The sequence below is a fragment of the Manis pentadactyla genome, chromosome 10 (assembly GCF_030020395.1).
Source record: "Manis pentadactyla isolate mManPen7 chromosome 10, mManPen7.hap1, whole genome shotgun sequence".
Taxonomy (NCBI): Eukaryota; Metazoa; Chordata; class Mammalia; order Pholidota; family Manidae; genus Manis; species Manis pentadactyla.
Genome location: NC_080028.1, coordinates 75,466,397 through 75,474,502, shown reverse-complemented (window position 1 = coordinate 75,474,502; position 8,106 = coordinate 75,466,397). Strand labels below are relative to the sequence as shown.

General features: G+C 42.2%; 1 non-coding gene across 1 annotated transcript; it reads right to left on the bottom strand.

The window, feature by feature from the left end:
- Positions 1–2,314: 2,314 nt before the first annotated feature.
- On the bottom strand, positions 2,315–2,386 carry TRNAA-AGC (transfer RNA alanine (anticodon AGC)). The gene has a single exon. It is a non-coding gene; the product is annotated as a tRNA-Ala (tRNA).
- Positions 2,387–8,106: the final 5,720 nt, after the last annotated feature.

Here is an 8,106-nt window from a genome sequence, read left to right as displayed (position 1 = left end):
CATGACTCTCCTCCTTCCTGACACTGCTGCATAATTACTCCAGAGCAATACTGAGCAGGAGAGGGCCCCTGGATCACCGATGCCCGTCAGCCATAAAGGAGGGAGCACATCTGAATCAGCAAGGGTGCTCTTTCGCGCCCTGCCCCACTGCACTAGAATCCCCAGGCTGAGAGCTGCATTCAAGTACTGTAAAGCAGTCCCACCAGGTGATCTTCACATGCAAGGCCAGTGAGGAACCACTGCTGTCTAGAGCATGAGCAAAGTTTACAGAAGGAAATCCCAATGGGTTTCAAACACAAGATGCTAACCTCACCCAGAGACACAGACCCTACAACATGGCACTATTTCTTATGGTACTATTTCTTACCTATCAGATGAGCAAAGATAAAAAATTTGGCAATCATAGACAAAGGGCTAATCCCCCTACTTTATAAAGTGTGTCTACACATGGATAATGAAAATACCAATAATTCAATCCAACAGAAAAAGGGCAGGGAGATGAACAGATGGTTGACATAAAAATACAAATGATTCTGAATAATATAAAAAGATGATTCCTTCATTCACAATAAGAAAATCTAATATACGACCCATCCAAATATTTGGCAATATACTAATAAGGTCATGGGGGAACAAGCTGGTGGGAAGACAAACTGGTACAGCGGCACACAGGCAGTATCTATGAAAATTACAAGCGCTTGTAATCTTACTCATCAATTCGACTCCTAGGAATTTAACCAGCTGAAAAAAATTGCACGTGAAAAGATTGAAGTACAAGGATATTCATCAGCCGCATTGTCTATATCAGCAAAAGATCAGAAATAACCTACTGCCCAACAGGAGACCAGCTAAATCAATTATATATAGTACAACCATATAGTACAATACTCTACTAGACACCATTTAAATAAAAGAAGGGGCCAGATCTCACAACATTTTATTAAATGAAAAAAATTACAGAGTATAAAATAATATATGATTAATGACATTTTTCCAGTAATGATCACTGAATAATCAGTAATAATCATTATTTTCTCAACTCGTACTTTATATTTAAATAACTTTTAAAAGAATAAATTTCTGTTTTAAAGATATTCAAATTTAATACACACATACATAGCATATGTATACTTGTATTATACTTGTGTGCAAAGATTCTTACATGCAAAAAAACTGGTTACAAGGCAAGAAGATTTGAAGAGACATTTTTGTGGAGAAGACACAGAGATGGTCAACAGATAAGTGAAAAGGTGCTCAGTAACACTAATGATTAGGGAAATGCAAATCAAAACCATAATGAGATATTACCTCACACAGATTAGAATGGCTAATATCAAAAAGACAAGAAATAACAAGTATTGGTGAGAATGTAGAGAAAAGGGAACCCTTCTGCACTGTCAGTGGGAATGTAAATTGGTGCAGCCACTGTGGAAAGCAGCATAGAGGTTCCTTAAAAAATTAAAAATAGAAATACCATATCATTCAGTAGTCCCACTTCTGTGCATTTATCCAAAGAAATTGAAAACACTTATCTGAAAACATACATGCCCCCCATGTTCATTGCAGCATTATTTACAATAGCCAAGACATGGAAACAACCTAAGTGTCCACTGATGGATGAATGGATAAAGAAAATGAGGTATATTTATACAGCAAAATACTATTCAGCCATAAAAAAAGAAGAAATCTTGCCATTTGCAATAACATGGATGGACCTTAGGGGCAATATGCTAAGTTAAATAAGTCAGACAGAGAAAGACAAACACCGTATGATCTCACTTAAATGTGGAATCTAAAGAAAAGAAAAACAAACAAGCTCAATAACAGAGAACAGACTGGCAGCTGCCCCAGGTGGGGAGTAGGTGGGTAAGGGAAATGGGTGAAAGGAATTAAAAGGTACAAACCTCCAGTTATAAAATAAGTCATGGGGATGTAATGTACAGCCTGGTGACTGTAGTTAATTTTGCTCTATTGCATATTTGAAAGTTGCTAAGAGAGTAGATCTTAAAAGTTCTCATCAAAAGCAAAAAATGTTTTTAACTATACAGGATGACAGACGTTAACTAGACTCATTATGGTGACCATTTCACAATATATAAAAATATTGAGTCATTATGTTGTACACCTCAAACTAGTATAATGTTAATGTCAATTATAGGTCAATTTAAAAAGAAAATAAATAAAATGGAAGGGTTAAAAGCATAACGGCAGAAAAATATAGTTACAGGAAGGATGATTAATTTCCAAATTCAACAGGAAAGAAATGTGATCATGACTTAAAGAAAGATGTTTTCTAAGCAAGGACACAATAGATTGGAGATGCTGGGGATCGAACCCAGGACCTCATGCATGCTAAGCATGCGCTCTACCACTGAGCTACATCCCCTCCCCACAGTAAGGTTGTTCCCTAAGCCACTGTGTTTTCATGAAATAAAACAAATTTACTCCCTAGAAAAAATTAGTCTCAGTGGTAGCCAATTTTTTTGGTGGGGGATAGGGGTGGCTAGGATGCAACACAGAAGGTACAGTGTGTAAGGTCCTACAAGTTCAGAGTGAAAAGAAATCTACTTTTCTCCCTATGCCTTTTGTACTATTTGAGTCTTTTACCATGTAAGCATTGCCTATTTAAAACAAATATATAAAATTAAAAAGAAAATAAAGGTTAAATGAAACCACTTTTCTGCAATGATGCCCCTACTTTACAGATGGAAAACTGAGGCCAAATAAGAGAAGGACCTCCTTTGTCCAGAAAGCATCCACTTCTGTAAGCAGTGGGGCCATCTCCCTCTGTGCCCCAGAATCCTTTATTCTTCTATGGGTGAGCACTGATCACACCTTGTGGCCATCATTTCCATGCCTCGTCCATCTCTGGGCCCTCAGTACCCAGCTGAGGGCACCCACTATTTTTATTCATCTTGCAACCAATATTTGTTGAGGACTGACCATGGTCCAAACATTATACTAAGTGCCAGGAATACACTGACAGCCTCATGGTCAAGGTCCCTCCTGACCTTGCAGACAGGGCTACCATATACAGTCACACAGACTGTGCACTACACAATTTCAGGAAGTGCCATTAACAAAGACTATTATTTAATTGGTGCCCCCTGGATTTGTGCAGTGCACAACTTTTCTAACTATATACCCAGTGGCCTTGCCCATATGTCCAATAGCCCACTGGAGAACATAAATAAAGCAGTATATATTTATTTTAATTAGAATCAGCACAGTGAAAGAAACGAACCAGGCATTATGAGAAAGAACAAAAGGAAGGACCTACGCTGAGTTACACAATATAAGCCATTCTGAGAAAGTGGTATTTAAGCCAAGAAGTTGTATTAGTTAGGAATTTTATTTAGTTGCTAGTAAGAGAGACCCAACTTAGTAACTTTAGCAAAACAGAGCTTCCTTTTTCTTTCATCCCATAAGAAGGGACATCCCAGGACTGATCCGGCAGCTCCACCAGTTAACAGGAGGCCAGCCTCTTTCTGTCTTTCTGTTCCACATTCCTTAGCACGTGGCTTCCATTCTCAAAGTTACCTCCTGGTCCAAAATGGTTGCTAGAGCTCCAGGCACCACATCTGCCTCCCAGACCAGCAGGCTGGGCAAGGACATTAGAGAAATGAGGGAATACACCCCCAACTATTTAAGGAACTGACTGTATCCTACAAAATATTCTACTACCATCTCATTGGACAGAAACTGATCACATGAACATACCTTCCAGCTACAAGAGAGGCTAAAAAATGTAGACTCTAAGGCATCACCCAGAGTTGTTACTAAGAAGGGGGAATTGTTTTTGAGGGGCCATGAACAGCCTCTGCTATGGACTGGGAGAATAAGAGGAGTTAAGTGAAAGAGATGTCTTGGGAGCAGTTCTCCTAGAAGGGGGAACATGAGAACAAAGCCTCCAAGAAAAAAAGGAGGTCGGTGTCTTCTCAGAAATGAAAGCCGGCATGGACGGTCAGAGCACACTAACTAGGAGGAGATAAGGAACCAGGAGAAGAAAGACCCAGCCCCTTTATGCACATCAGCAAACCCAGGTGTCTACCGTCCACTCTGAGCAAAGCCCTGGAGTCAAACAGATTCATGTCCATATTCCAATTTCACTTCTTATTCACCAAGTGCCTTTGGGGAAGTCTTTTACCTTGCCTAAGCCTGTTTCCTTGCTTACAAAATAAGAATTATATGGAAACAACCTATAGATATAATATGTGATTTAAATGAGATAATGCGTGCAAAGAAGTCAGTACAGCACCTAACACATACTTAGCACCATTATTATTTAGTTACATCTTTGACTAAAAAGACTCTCAGAACTGTGACACAGTCAACGTGAAGGTTGTATCGTTAGACTCAAACATATTAGCTGGTATATAGTTGGTGCTCAAAAATTGGCAGCTGTCTTATTGTGACTATTGCCAAGGACAGTAGACAGCTCATCAGAATTTCTTCCAGCCTTTTTCACTCCTCTCCCAGTGCCAGCCAATCACAGATCTATCCAATCTTTGGATTAACTACCTCAATGGCAAATAGAAATGAGTGTGCCAGGGTGGGATGCGCCATTCCAGGGAGCTAACAAACCCTCAGGTGCCCGGTTAGAGCCCCAATCAATCTCTCTACTTTGCTTAGACTCTCAGAGTAAATCAGCTAGGCCCCACTGCAGAAATGCTTACTGCATTGAACTTTAATAAAACCCACACTTAGACTCCAGGAACCAACGCCATTTATATCTCCATCGATTTTATAAGCCTGTTTCTATTATTCCTCTTCCCGGTGAGGGCTGTATGTATTTGGGGGCTGCATTCCTTTCATAAATAAGTAAATATGCAGGTAAATACTAATAAGAGCTAACATTTATTAAGTGCTTGGCATGGTGCCAGGGATGGTGCTGTGGTGCTTTGTCTTCATTATTTTATTCCACCATCACAACAACCCAGTGAGGCTGGCACTCCAATGGTCCCCATTCAACAGAGGAGGAAACCGAAGCTCACAAAGGTGATGTCACTTCCCCCAAAAAGGAGTAGATGCTATGGCAACCTTCTGTCAGCTCCACTCAAAAAGTTCAACATGAAGTTGTCATATTCCCAGCATGTTCACAGCAGCATTAGTCACTGTAGTCAAAAGTGGGAAAAATCCAAATGCCTACCAACAAATGAAGGGATAAGCAAAATGGGATATATCTACACAATGAAATATAGCTTAGCCGTAAAAAGGGCTGCAAAATAGACTCATGCTACATAACATGGGTGGACCTTGAAAACATGATGCTAAGGGAAAGAAGCCAGACACAAAAGGCCACATACTGTAGGGATTCCATTGATATGAAATGCCCAGGTTATTCAAATCCACAGACAGAAAGCAGACTGGGGGTTGCCAAGGGTTCAGGGCAGAGGGGAATGAAGCATGATTGCAAATGGAAGCAGAGTTTCTTTGGGGTATGATGAAAATGTTCAGGAATCAGAGAGTGCTGACTGCTGCACAACTCTAGAAATATTCTAAAGCCCACTGAATCATACACTTTAACATCATAAATTTTATGGTAAGTGAATTATCTCAAATTTTTTTTTTTTTAGGAGGCAGAGCAGGGATTTAACCTCAAAGCCCACCTGATCCAACACCTCAATTACCTCAGCCTGAGCAGCTCATGTGGACACAAACCCAACTCCACATCACTTGCTAAGTGCCTTCCTTCCCTAGTCCCCCTACTAGCCAGGCTTCTGGAGTCAATGCCAGGCCGACAGGGAGACACTACGTGCCTGGACCAAGCTGATGGTTTGAAAATGCCAGCATTCTTCATGTCTGCTGACACCCTGGGACTGGGGCCCAGCTCCCTCCCAAGCCTGGGACTCAGAGCAGCATCACAGAGGAGCTGCATTAAGCAATGCTTTATGGCATTTGGGAGCAACTGGAGCTTAGAAAATCTCAGCGGTCAGCAAGTTAATTACAACTGCCCTAATGAGACCTGTTTGCCCATTAACACCAATGTGCCAGTTCCAGAAGGAGGCGGCAAGGTGGCTGGTGCTCATTAAGTCTAGCTAATCACAGGTGCCAACAACTACAGTGGCCTGATCACCCACACTACATGTTCATTGATATACAATAATTTGTATTTCTGCACATGTCCCCTGTGTCCCCTCCACCCCCGCCTAAAGGAGTGCCCAAGCCAAAGACAACGTGGCCTAGCACAAAGGACATGGGCTTAAAAGCTTGACAGTCTGGATTCAGATCCTGGCTCTGCCTCTTACAGAGTGTTCTTAAATGGGTCAGTTCATTTCTCTGAGCCTCAGTTTCCACATCTGTCAAATAGGTTTAATAACTTCCACCTCTTTCATGGTTATACTGGGAGCTAGAAGATGCTACATCTGAATGTTCCAACTTGCAGTGGGGGCTCAGAACATAGCAACTGTTATTATTAACATTATTAACTGTATTATTAAATGACATGGGTCATTTCCACACATTTCCTCCCCACCCTGAAGTTTGGGGAAGGGCAGCAACCACGTGGCCAGAGAATGATTCTCAGATTTCAGTGCACCTGGAATGCTTGTTTAAAATGCAAGGATTCCCAGCCGCGGTGTTCTGATTCAGGCGGGCAGCTGCCGGTGCTGCAACTTCAATAACCAGCTCAGGGTTTAAGACCTGGAGTTATATAACAGTTCTCAGTCCTGCCAACACGTTGGAATCACCTGGAAAGGGTTGTTTTGGATTTTGTTTTGTTTCTTTTAATGCTTGGATCCTACCCCCTAGAGAGTCTGATGTTGTGGGGCTCTTGTGTAGCCAGGACATTGGGGATTTTTAAAGCTCCTAGATGACTCTAACACGTACCCAGGGCTTCTAAGAATGTGGTCCAGGGACACACAGCATCAGCAGCTAAGCATTTAAAGATGCAAATCCCCTGTTTTTTCCCAACCTACTGAACGGAAACTCCAGGGATGGGACCCAGAGCACTGTAGTTTAATATGCCCTCCGGGAGCTTCTGGGGCACCCTCAGTTTTAACCCCTCACCCCCACTGTAAGCTGTGGTGACCCCTAAATTGTATGATGACAAGAATCATGTGGGGTGTGCTTGTCCCCAGGCCCCTGGACCCAGCATCCCACCATCCAGATTCTGATTCCGAGAGGCTGGAATGGGGCGTGAGTTGTGCATTTGTAACAAGTACCCCTTACTCTCCTTCTCAAACTACCAAAGGCTCTCGCAGCCCTTGGAATTGAATCCAAAGTCCTCTCCTCAGCCCACCTGTTCTGAGCCTCAGGCAAGTCACTGGCTTAAAAGAGACAAAAGCCCCACCCACCCCCCTCTTACCTCCACCACCAGTCTAAAGAGTCGTGGTTTTTATTAATTAGTTACAGAGACTGTTTGAAGAACCACAGAATGCTGCACACAGTTTATCTGAAGTGCTCCTCGGACTAAACACAGTGGTCCCCACTCATTGGCGGGGAATACCATCCACGACCCCCAGGGGATGCCTGAAACCGTGGACAGTACCGAACTTTGTATATACTGTTTTTTATAACACCTGTGGTAAACACCTGTGGTAAAGTTTAATTTATAAACTAGGCACATTAAGAGGTTAACAATAACAATAGAACAGTTGTAACGATATTCCGTAGTAAAAATAAGGTGAATTGGTCTCAAAATTATCTTACTGCACTGTACTCACCCTTCTTTTGATGACACGAAACAAAAAACTGCCTACGTGATGAGAGGAAGTGCGGTGAATGACGCGGAGCCGTGATGTAGCTATCGGTGACCTCTGATGCTCCGTGAGGAGGGGCATCATCTGCTTCCGGGCCACACGCGGGTGGCCATGGGGAACTGAAGCCACCGGAAGTAGGAGCCACGGAAGCCTCCTCCCTGGTGGAGGCACTGCCGTACTTATTTTTGCATCCAAGTCACCATTATCTCTGTCACCTGTTTAGAGAATAACCTTAATTGGAGAAGATTTATATATATATATTATACACACACACACACACACCACACATATATATGTACACCTACCATATATGCATATTCCCACACAAATAACTTACTGAAAACTAGCTCCCTGCCCCTGCTCTGCACTCATTCACACATTCTACCCACCTACAACCCGTATACTC